This window comes from Heterodontus francisci, chromosome 7, assembly GCF_036365525.1.
Source record: "Heterodontus francisci isolate sHetFra1 chromosome 7, sHetFra1.hap1, whole genome shotgun sequence".
NCBI classification, from domain to species: domain Eukaryota; kingdom Metazoa; phylum Chordata; class Chondrichthyes; order Heterodontiformes; family Heterodontidae; genus Heterodontus; species Heterodontus francisci.
This window is the reverse complement of record NC_090377.1, coordinates 58330793-58343062: the sequence shown is the minus strand read 5'-3', so window position 1 is coordinate 58343062 and position 12270 is coordinate 58330793. Positions and strand designations below refer to the sequence as shown.

At 45.9% G+C, this 12270-nt stretch overlaps 1 protein-coding gene and 1 long non-coding RNA gene across 4 annotated transcripts in view; one reads left to right on the top strand and one right to left on the bottom strand.

The window, feature by feature from the left end:
- Positions 1-12270, top strand: part of psmd14 (proteasome 26S subunit, non-ATPase 14) — a 149728-nt gene that overhangs the window by 105078 nt on the left and 32380 nt on the right. The window lies entirely within an intron of this gene.
- The window catches only part of LOC137372005 (uncharacterized), a 46868-nt gene continuing 40920 nt past the window's right edge, over positions 6323-12270 (bottom strand). The window contains exons 3-4 of the long non-coding RNA XR_010975333.1: positions 11855-12083; positions 6323-6526 (exon numbers count right to left, since the gene is read on the bottom strand). This is a non-coding gene — a long non-coding RNA (uncharacterized lncRNA). The remainder of the gene's footprint in view (positions 6527-11854; positions 12084-12270) is intronic.

The window sequence follows — 12270 nt, the reverse complement described above, 5'->3', positions numbered from 1 at the left end:
GCTGCAGTCCATGTGAGGTAGGTACACCCACAGTGCTGTTAGGAAGGGAGTTCCAGGATTTTGACCCAGCGACGGTGAAGGAAGGGCGATATAGTTCCAAGTCAGGGTGGTGTGTGACTTGGAGGGGAACTTGCAGGTGGTGGTGTTCCCATGCATCTGCTGCTCTTGTCCTTCGAGGTGGTAGAGGTCGCGGGTTTGGAAGGTGCTGTCTAAGGAGCCTTGGTGCGTTGCTGCAGTGCATCTTGTAGATGGTACACACTGCTGCCACTGTGCGTCGGTGGTGGAGGGAGTGAATGTAGATGGTGTGCCAATCAAGCGGGCTGCTTTGTTCTGGATGGTGTCGAGCTTCTTGAGTGTTGTTGGAGCTGCACCCATCCAGGCAAGTTGAGAGTATTCCATCACACTCCTGACTTGTGTCTTGTAGATGGTGGACAGGCTTTGGGGAGTCAGGAGGTGAGTTGCTCGCCACAGGATTCCTAGCCTCTGACCTGCTCTTGTAGCCACGGTATTTATATGGCTACTCCAGTTCAGTTTCTGGTCAATGGTAGCCCCTAGGATGTTGATAGTGGGGGATTCAGCAATGGTAATGCCATTGAATGTCAAGGGGAGATGGTTAGATTCTCTCTTGTTGGAGATGGTCATTGCCTGGCACTTGTGTGGTGCAAATGTTACCTGCCACTTATCAGCCCAAGCCTGGATATTGTCCAGGTCTTGCTGCATTTCAACACGGACTGCTTCAGTATTTGAGGAGTCGCGAATGGTGCTGAACATTGTGCAATCATCAACGACCATCCCCACTTCTGACCTTATGATTGAAGGAAGGTCATTGATGAAACAGCTGAAGATGGTTGGGCCTAGGATACTACCCTGAGGAACTCCTGCAGTGATGTCCTGGAGCTCAGATGATTGACCTCCAACAACCACAGCCATCTTTCTTTGTGCTAGGTATGACTAACCAGCAGAGAGTTTTCCCCCTGATTCCCATTGACTCCAGTTTTGCTAGGGCTCCTTGATGCCATACTCAGTGAAATGCTGCCTTGATGTCAAGGGCAGTCACTCTCACCTCACCTCTTGAGTTCAGCTCTTTTGTCCAAGTTTGAACCAAGGCTGTAATGAGATCAGGTGCTGAGTGGCCCTGTCGGAACCCAACCTGGGTATCACTGAGCAGGTTATTGCGAAGCAAGTGCTGCTTGATGGCACTGACACCTTCCATCACTTTGCTGATGATTGAGAGTAGACTGATGGGGCGGTAATTGGCCGTGTTGGACTTGTCCTGCCTTTTGTGTACAGGACAGACTTGGGCAATTTTCCACATTGCCGGGTAGATGCCAGTGTTGTAGCTATACTGAACAGCTTGGCCAGGGGTGCGGCAAGTTCTGGAGCACAGGTCTTCAGTACTATTGCCGGAATATTGTCAGAGCCCATAGCCTTTGCAGTATCCAGTGCCTTCAGTCGTTTCTTGATATCACGCGGAGTGAATCAAATTGGCTGAAGACTGGCATTTGTGATGCTGGGGACTTCAGGAGGGGGCTGAGATGGTTCGTCAACTCGGCACTTCTGGCTGAAGATTGTTGCAAATGCTTCAGCTTTATCTTTTGCACTGATGTGCTGGGCTCCCCCATCATTGAGCATGGGGATATTTGTGGAGCCACCTCCTCCAGTTAGTTGTTTAATTGTCCATCACCATTCACGGCTGGATGTGGCAGGACTGCAGAGCTTTGATCTGATCTGTTGGTTATGGGATCGCTTAGCTCTGTTTATTGCATGCTGCTTATGCAGTTTGGCATGCAAGTAGTCCTGGGTTGTAGCTTCACCAGGTTGATACCTCATTTTGAGGTATGCCTGGTGCTGCTTCTGGCATGCTTTCCTGCACTCTAAATTGAACCAGGGTTGGTCTCCTGGCTTGATGGTAATGGTAGCTTGGGGGATATGCTGGGCCATGAGGTTACACATTGTGGTTGAGTACAATTCTGCTGCTGATGGCCCACAGTGCCTCATGGATCCCCAGTTTTGCATTGCTAGATCTGTTTGAAATCTATCCCATTTAGCACGGTGATAGTGCCACAGAATACGATGGACGGATCCTCAATGTGAAGGCAGGACTTCATCTCCACAAGGACTGTGCGTTGGTCACACACACCAATACAGTCATGGACAGATGCATCTGCGGCAGGCAGATTAGTGAGGACGAGGTCAAGTATGTTTTTCCGTCGTGTTGGTTCCCCCACCACCTGCCGCAGACCCAGTCTAGCAGCTATGTCCTTTAGGGCTCGGTCAGTAGTGATGCTGCCGAGCCACTCTTGGTGATGGACATTGAAGTCCCCCACCCAGAGTACATTTTGTGCCCTTGCCACCCTCAGTGCATCCTCCAAGTGGTGTTCAACATGGAGGAGTAGAGAGTCATCAGCTGAGGGAGAGCGGTAGGTGGTAATCAGTAGGAGGTTACCTTGCCCATGTTTGACCTGATGCCATGAGACTTCATGGGGTCCAGAGTCGATGTTGAGAACTCCCAGGGCAACTTCCTCCCTACTGTATACCACTGTCCCACCACCTCTGCTGGGTCTATCCTGCCGGTGGGACAGGACATACCCAGGGATAGTGATTGCAGTGTCTGGGACATTGTCTGTAAGGTATGATTCCGTGAGTATGACTATGTCAGGCTGTTGCTTGACTAGTCTGTGGGACAGCTCTCCCAATTTGGCACAAGCCCCCAGATGTTGGTGAGGCGGACTTTGCTGCGTCGACAGGGCTGGATTTGCCATTGTCGTTTCCGGTACCTAGGTCGATGCCGGGTGGTCCGTGTGGTTTCATTCCTTTTTATTGACTTCGTAGCAGTTAGGTACAACTGAGTGGCTTGCCTGGCCATTTCAGAGGGCATGTAATAGTTAACCACATTGCTGTGGGTCTGGAGTCACATGTAGGCCAGACCAGGTAAGGACAGCAGATTTCCTTCCCTAAAGGACACTAGTGAACCAGATGGGTTTTTACAACAATCGACAATGGTTTCATGGCCATCATTAGACTAGCTTTTAATTCCAGATTTATTAATTAAATTCAAATTCCACCTTCTGCTGTGGTGGGACTCGAACCCATGTCCCCAGAACAATACCCTGGGTCTCTGGGTTACTAGTCCAGTGATTATACCACTGCGCCACCGCCTCCCAATATTGAATAATATTGTACTGGGAGATAGTGGTCGCATAGTAGCTTTACATATTTTACACATTGCAGTGCACGGACCGGATTTGTTGAGTTGCCCTATGGTTCAGTTTTGCTGCTGATTTACATACAATAAACTTATCAATTGAACTTTAAAAGTAGGCCTGTTTTAATTTTTTTCACAATTGAGTGTGCATTCTTAACATGATGACTGTCCACTCTGAACAGCTTATTGTCGTTGTTCATAAAATGTAAAAGGCTTTTTATGTTATACAACTCTGATTTCACTCAGTGCTAGAAATATTTTTGTGTGCAACTTCACCATTGATGGCCTTGATTTAAAAAAAAATGTTAAAATATATTTAAAAATTTAACATTGGTATTTTCCTTCATCTGAAGTTAACACAATTTTACAATAACGATTTATATTTTTTAATGCACCTTTAAGTCAGTAAAATATCCCAAGGCACTTCACAGAAGTGTTAACAAAGAATATTTGATACCAAGCCGCATAAGGAAATATGGGAACAGCTGACCAAAAGCTTGATCAAAGAGTTAGGTTTTAAGGAGCGTCTTGCAGGAAAAGAGAGGTGGCAAGGCGGAAAGGTTTAGGGAGGAAATTCCAGACCTGAGGGCATGGCCGCCACTGGTGGAGTGATTAAAATCAGGGATGCTCTCGAGGTTAGAATTGGAGGAGTGCAGAAATTTTGGAGGGTTGTAGGTCTGGAGAAGATTTCAGAGATAGGGAAGGGTGAGACTATGTAGGGATGAGAATTTTAAAATTGAGGCATTGCTTAACTGGAGCCATTGTAGGTCGGCGAGCCCAGAGGTGATGGGTGAATGGGACATGACAGCGGAGTTTTGGATGACCTCATGTTTACAAAGGATGAACAGGAATGTGTTGGAATAGTCAAGGCTAGAGGTAACGAAGGCAAGGATGAGATGAGCTGAGGCAGGGCAAAATTGAGCGATGTTACAAAAGTGGGAATAGGTGCACTTGGTGATGGTGCCGTTATGTGGTCAGAAGCTCATCTTGGTGTCAGATATGACACCAAGATTCTGAAAAATCTGGTCCAGCCTTTCAGACAATTGCCAGGGCGAAGGGTGGATTTGGTTGTTAGGAAATGGAGTTTGTGGTGGGGACTGAAGACAGTTCCTTTGGTTTTCCCAATATTTAGTTGGAAAAAATTCCTACTCATTCAGTAGTGGATATCCAACCTACAGTCTGACAATTTAGAGGCAGTGGAGGAACATAGGAAATGTGAGCAGACCATTCGGCTCAAGCCTGCGCCGGCATTCAGCTGGATCATGGCTGATCATCTACCTCAACGCCATTTTCCCACACAATCCCCATTGTCCCTTGATGCCTTTAATATCTAGAAATCTATTGATCTCTGTCTTGAACCTACTCAATGACTGACCTTCCACTGCCCTCTGGGGTAGAGAATTCCAAAGATTCACCACCCTCTTAGTGAAGAAATTCCTTTTCATCTCAGACCTAAATGGCTTACCCCCAATTCTGAGACTGTGTCCCCTGGATCTGGACCCCGCCCCCCCCCACAGCCAGGGGAAACATCCTTCATGCATCTACCCTGTAATAATTGTGCATGTTTCAATGAGATCACCTCATTCTTCTAAACTCGGGAGAATACAGGCCCAGCCTCCTCAATCTCTCCTCATAGGACAATCCTGCCATCTCGGGGATGAACCTTCATTGCACTCCCTCTATGGCAGGTATATCTTTCCTTAGGCAAGGAGAGCAAAACTGTACACAGTAATCCTGTTGCAGTCTCACCAAGGCTCTATACAATTGCAGCAAGACTTCTTCTGTATTCAAATCCTCTTGCATTAAAGGCCAACATACCATTCGCCTTTCCAATTACTTGCTGCACCTGCAAGTTAGCTTTCAGTGACTCCTGAACAAGGTCCCTTTGGACATCAATACTGCCCAATTTCTCACCATTTAAGAAATACTATGCATTTCTGCTTTTCCTACAAAAATGGATAACTTCACATTTTTCCACATTATATTCCATCTGCCATGTTCTTGCCCATTCACTTAGCATGTCTAACTCCCCTTGAAGGCTGTGAGGTTATCTATTTTGGTCGGAAGAATAGAAAGGCAAATTATTATCTAAATGGAGAGAAACTTCAGAGTGCTTCGGTGCAGAGGGATCTGGGTGTCCTCGTGCATGAATCACAGAAAACTAGCATGCAGGTGCAGCAGGTAATAAGGAAGGCAAATTGAATTTTGGCATTTATTGCTAAAGGAATAGAGTATAAAAGTAGGGAAGTGTTGTTGCAACTGTACAAGGCATTAGTGAGCCCGCACCTGGAGTATCGCGTACAGTTTTGGTCCCCTGACTTGAGGAGGGATATAGTTGCATTGGAGGCAGTTCAGAGGAGGTTCACTAGATTGATTCCAGAGATGAGGGGTTTGTCTTATGAAGAGAGATTGAGCAGTTTAGGCCTTTACTCTCTGGAGTTTAGAAGACTGAGAGGAGATCTAATTGAGGTATATAAGATGATTAAGGGGATTGACAAGGTAGACGAAGAGAGGATGTTTCCTCTTATGGGGAAATCTAGAACAAGAAGTCACAGTTTTAGGATAAGGGGTAGCAGACTTAAAACAGAGATGAGGAGAAATTACTTCTCTCAAAGGGTCGTGAGTCTGTGGAATTCACTACCCCAGAGTGCGGTGGATGCCGGGACATTGAGTAAATTTAAGGAGGAGATTGACAGATTTCTAATTCGTAAATGGTTGAAGGGTTATGGAGAACGGGCAGGAAAGTGGAGTTGAGGCTGAAATTAGATCAGCCGTGATCGTATTGAATGGCGGAACAGGCTCGAGGGGCTGAATTGCCTACTCCCTAGTTCTTATGTTCTTTGCATCCTCTTCCCAACTCTCACTCCCACCTAGTTTTGTGTCATCAGCAAACTTGGAAATATTACATTTGGTCCCCACATCCAAATCATTGATATCGATAGTGAATAACTGGGACCCAAACACTGCTGCTTGTGGTCCCCCACTAGTCACAGCCTGCCAACCTGAGAATGACCCATTTATTCCTACTCTTTGTTTTCTGTCCGTTAACCATTTCTGAATCCATGCCAGTGTATTACCCCAATTCTCACGTGCTCTAATTTTATTTACTAACCTCTTGTGTTGGTCCTTATCGAAAGCCTTCTGAAAATCAAAATCACCACATCTACTGGTTCCTCCATGAGAGAGAGGTGGTGGTGAGGTAGAGTTGGATGCTGTCAACATACGTGTGGAAACTGACGCTGTAGTTTCGCCAAGGGGCAACATGTCGATAAGAAATAGGAGTAGGTCACCCATAGATCCTTGGGAGGAGTGGGGGGGCACCTGAGGTGATGGAGTGGGAAGAAAAGCAATTAATACCTTTGAATAACAAAAGTCTGTCAATCTCCGATTTAAAATTGGCACATGATCTAGCATCAGTTGCCGTTTGCAGAAGAGTGCTCCAAACATCGACCACCTTTGTGTGTAGAAGTTTTCCTAGTTTCACTCCTGATGGTCTAGCTCTTATTTTTATCCTATGTCCACAAGTCCAAGACCTCCAAACCAATGGAAATAGTTTTTCTCTGTCTACCCTATCTGTTCCTCTTAATATCATGAAAACTTCAATCAAATCACTTCTTAACCTTCTACATTCCAGGGAATACAACCCTAGTTTGTGTAATCACTCCTCATAATTTAATTCTTGGGGTCCAGATATCACTCTGGTAAACCAATCCCTCTCAGGTCAATATATCCTTTCTACGATGTGCTGTCCAGAACTGCTCACAGGTGTAGCTAGCCATGGCTTTGTATAGCTGAATCATGACTTCTACCCACGTAGTCCAGTCCTCTAGATATAAAGGTTAGCATTCTATTAGCCTTTTTGATTATTTTCTGTACCTGTTCCTGACATTTTAATGAACTATGTACATGGACTGCCATTGTTTCTAGCTTTTCACCTTTTAGAAAGTACCCTATTATGTCCTTTTATGGTCCTAAGTGGATTGTAAAATGTATCAAAAGGTGCACATATGTGAAAAAGAATCGCATAGAGCTGACTGACATTTCCTAAAGCTGACAGTTATGATGGAACTGAATTAACATCCTTAGATAGTTATTCATCCTCAGTGTTTTGGTGATATGACAGTTAATTCAAGCTTTTCACTGTTGGACCCGGCTGTCTTAGGCAGTTTTCCACTGATATCTCAAGCACTTATTTTTAAACAAAAATATTTATTACGTAAAAAATAAATGGCACATTATTTGACCTTGGGAGGTATTATATCTGTTCTCTCAAAATCCACAGCAATCAGAAGCAGGATTCCTTTTCAGCTTTCCTCTCCCTAACTCAGAGGAGTTGTTGTCTGAGATGTAATGGACAGGTGGGAAATGGCGTGGCTGGTTTCCACTGGTCACCTCCCAACTGGCCACAGATAGTGTTTTTGTTTAAGCTAGTGTTTCAGCCCCTGTGTTTTGTTGGCCAAATAAACAATGACAGGTTTTCTCCTGATTTAAAAAAAAAGATGAAATATTTCTTGAACAATGGTCAGCGAAATGTTTGAAACAACACCCACGCACGCATTCACACTCTCATGCACACTGAGGAAAAGAAAGAAGGTAAAGGGTAAGAAGTGTTAAGAGTTCAAGGTGTAAAAATTTGCTGTTTTCAGGAAAAACCTGTGGGATCCTCTTGGAACAGGAGTGTCCAACCTTTTCGTGTGTGGGACCACATGAAAATCTTTGACCTACATTGGGACCGGTGAGCAAATTTCGGAAAGGCATTAAAAATTTTCCCTACTATCAAAACAAGAACAAATATGCATTTGTTTGAACAAGCTTTAAATGAGAAGACCAATTTATTGATTTATTTTCTCATCACTATATTGAAAACCGATTTAGTGACATACCTGGCATTGGTTTTGCTTGCATAGGTAGTCAATCTCTACCTGCACACTTGATGTAGCGATGGAGCACTGTGTATAGATTTTCATCTGTCAGGAGAGACCTTGATCTCTCTCTTCACCATCCCCCCCCCCCCCCCCACCCCATCTCCTGACACACACACTGTCTCACTTTCCCACCCCCCCCCTGCCCCTCCCCTCTCGGACGAAGAGACACAGACTGTAAGTTTTGGGCAAAAGATGCAGGGGGATTATGAGGAAGAACTTTTTTACTCACTGGGTGGTAATGACCTCGAACTCGCTGCCCACAAGGGTGGTGGAAGCGGAGACTATCAATGACTTCAAGAGGAGATTAGATGACCACCTGAGTGAAATAGACTTGCAGGGCTATGGGGATTGAGCCGTGCAAGCAACTGACTGCATAGTTCTGTGGAGAGCCAGCATGGATTCGATGTGCCGAATGACCTCCTTCTGTGCTATAAGTAAATGACTATGACTCTCTGTCTCTCTCACTCTCTTCCCCTCTCTCTCTGTCCCTCTCCTTAAGCCACCCCCTGGTCTCCCTCTCTCTGTCCCCTCCCCTCTCTGTCTCTCCTCCCACCTCTGTCTCTTTCTCCTCCCCCTTTCTGTCCCTGTCGCACCCTCCCGTCGCTCTCTTTTCTCTTCCCATCCCCCACTTACCCCCCATCACCCTCCCCTGCCCCCTACCAGAAGTCTTCTGGTAGTCAACACTTCAGTTCGAAGACAGTGCTGGTATTTCTTAGTTCAATTTTCACAGCTGGAGGAGTTGTTCAGAAGGCTTATTTCTCTGCTGCAGTTGGTTTGCAAACTTGTCTCAGTAGGGTTCAACTGTCTTAGCTGGAATTGATCTCTCTCTGTCTCAGCCTTGTACTGACATTCAAGATGGCTTTCGATGTTCTCTCTTTGGCTGGATATCTCATGTTCTGATGAGTGCTTTTATTCTTCAAAAAGGTTATCTTTAAAGGTAAATTCATAAAGTGCCAGTTTCACCCTTGTGACTGTAGGTTTTTGGTTCCCGAGGGGCTATACAATAGGTTCTGACCTCCGCCCATTTTGATAAGGTGAGGGATGTTGACACTTTATTGTAGTGATTGTAGATGGAGGATCTGAGTGCCTTTGTTTCAGCTCATTTTGTGGATAGCTCACATCCACGTGTGATCTGTTTAATTTCAATGCAGATGGGGTTAATGAGTTTCAGTTCTAGCGGACATGAATGTGTATTTCAGTGCAAGAGAATCTATGTGCCTTGTGATTTTGTCCTCCATCTTGTTGAAGGCAAATGCATCAGTCTTGTTAAATTATTTTCTTAAATAACTCTTCAGTTTATTTTTGTATTTCCATCATCCCAAGGCTTTTTATACGTATATAAAGAGCAAGAGGGTAACTAGGAAAAGGGTTGGCCCACTCATGGACAAAGAAGGGAATCTATGTGTGGAGCCAGAGGAAATGGTCGAGGTACTAAATGAGTACTTTGCATCAGTATTCACCAAAGAGAAGGACTTGGTGGATGATGAGCCTAGGGAAGGGAGTGTAGATAGTCTCAGTCATCTCATTATCAAAAAGGAGGAGGTGTTGGGTGTCTTGCAAAGCATTAAGGTAGATAAGTCCCCAGGGCCTGATGGGATCTACCCCAGAATACTGAGGGAGGCAAGGGAAGAAATTGCTGGGGCCTTGACAGAATCTTTGCATCCTCATTGGCTACAGGTGAGGTCCCAGAGGACTGGAGAATAGCCAATGTTGTTCTTTTGTTTAAGAAGGGTGGCAAGGATAATCCAGGAAATTATAGGCCAGTGAGCCTTACGTCAGTGGTAGGGAAATTATTAGAGAGGATTCTTCGGGACAGGATTTACTCCCATTTGGAAACAAATGGATTTATTAGCGAGAGGCAGCATGGTTTTGTGAAGGGGAGGTCGTGTCTCACTAATTTGATTGAGTTGTTTGAGGAAGTGACGAAGATGATTGATGAAGGAAGGGCAGTGGATGTTATCTATATGGACTTCAGTAAAGCCTTTGACAAGGTCCCTCATGGCAGACTGGTACAAAAGGTGAAGTCACACGGGATCAGAGGTGAGCTGGCCAGATGGATACAGAACTGGCTCTGTCATAGAAGACAGAGAGTAGCAGTGGAAGGGTGCTTTTCTGAATGGAGGGATGTGACTAGTGGTGTTCCGCAGGGATCAGTGCTGGGACCTTTGCTGTTTGTAGTATATATAAATGATTTGGAGGAAAATGTAGCTGGTCTGATTAGTAAGTTTGCGGACGACACAAGGGTTGGTGGAGTTGCGGACAATGATGAGGATTGTCAGAGGATACAGCAGGATATAGATCGGTTGGAGAGTTGGGCGGAGAAATGGCAGATGGAGTTTAATCCGGACAAATGTGAGGTAATGCATTTTGGAAGGTCTAATACAGGTGGGAAGTATACAGTAAATGGCAGAACCCTTAGGAGTATTGACAGGCAGAGATCTGGGCATACAGGTCCACAGGTCACTGAAAGTGGCAACTCAGGTGGATAAGGTAATCAAGAAGGCATACGGCATGCTTGCCTTCATTGGTCGGGGCATAGAGTATAAAATTGGCAAGTCATGCTGCAGCTGACTTAGGCCACACTTAGAATATTGCGTGCAATTCTGGTCGCCACACTACCAGAAGGACGTGGAGGCTTTGGAGAGGGTACAGAAGAGGTTTACCAGGATGTTGCCTGGTCTGGAGGGCATTAGCTATGAGGGGAGGTTGGATAAACTCGGATTGTTTTCACTGGAACGACGGAGGTGGAGGGGCGACATGATAGAGGTTTACAAAGTTATGAGCAGCATGGACAGAGTGGATAATCAGAAGCTTTTTCCCAGGGTGGAGGAGTCGGTTACTAGGGGACATAGGTTTAAGGTGCGAGGGGCAAAGTTTGGAGGGGATGTGCGAGGCAAGTTCTTTACACAGAGGGTGGTGAGTGCCTGGAACTTGCTGCCGGGGGAGGTGGTGGAAGCAGGTATCATAGAGACGTTAAAGAGGCATCTTGACAAATACATGAATAGGATGGGAATAGAGGGATACGGTCCCCGGAAGTGCTGAAGGTTTTAGTTTAGGCAGGCATCAAGATCGGCGCAGGATTGGAGGACCGAATGGCCTGTTCCTGTGCTGTACTGTTCTTTGTTATCACTGTACTTCCTATGAGAAACACAGTTTAGCACATACTAGAGATTCAATCTAGGAGCCCCCCCGATCTGTTTGTCTTAGTTACTGAATAAGCTTGCTGAAACGTCAGAGGAGCTTATTTTGATATTTTTGGTGTAACACAAGGTAGGATATTCACAGCAGATCACTCAATGCTGGAAAGACAAAGGTTAATGTTTTGCTGTGATACTTGGGGCTGAAATTTACGCCACCCCAAAGAATGGGATGGTGGTTGGGGGGGGTCGGAGGGTGGAGGCAGTGGTGTCTCGTTAAATGGAGGCCGGCCTGCCCCAGGCCAGTCAAGGCCCCAAGGTCCTTAAGTGGCCACTTAAGGACCTTCGCCCGCCTCTCCGCTGATTTTACACGTGGCAAGCAGGCATCCTAGACTCAGGAGAAGACGCCTGACAAAAGCAGGTGGCTCTCGAATGTCCCGGAAACCCTCGTGATTGGGCCGCCCCCGCTACCCCAACCATCCCCAACACACCCCACTCTCCCCCCACCCCCCCCCCCCCCCCCAAACAACCAGCCTTGTCTTGCCGGGGCCCGACCTATTAACCCCAGCAAGGCAACCAAAACTTACCTGTCTTCCAGGCTCCCCGGCATCTTTAGTTATAGCTGGGCTGTAGTCCCAGCACTTGGTGCTGCTGAGTCTAGGAGCTGCCGGCCCACTGATTGGCCAGCAGCTCTATTAGGCGGGACTTCCTATCTCAAGCGGGTGATTGAAGCAATTGAAGCCCGGCGACCCGCACAATATGATGCGGATGCGGGTTCGCCACCGACTTTTCAGTCGGTGACAGGCTCCCGTCCACCTAGGGTAAATCACAATTCCACATTAAGCATGGTCATGGAACCTTCCGAAGAGCTTTTTAAAAATTTAAATATGTAATAACTATATTTCACTTGCCTTTAATATAATTTAATATATCTTAGAAAAACACTAAGTTAAACATGACCATTTCTGAATCTATGCTCACTGTCTTTTTAATGAAGTTACAT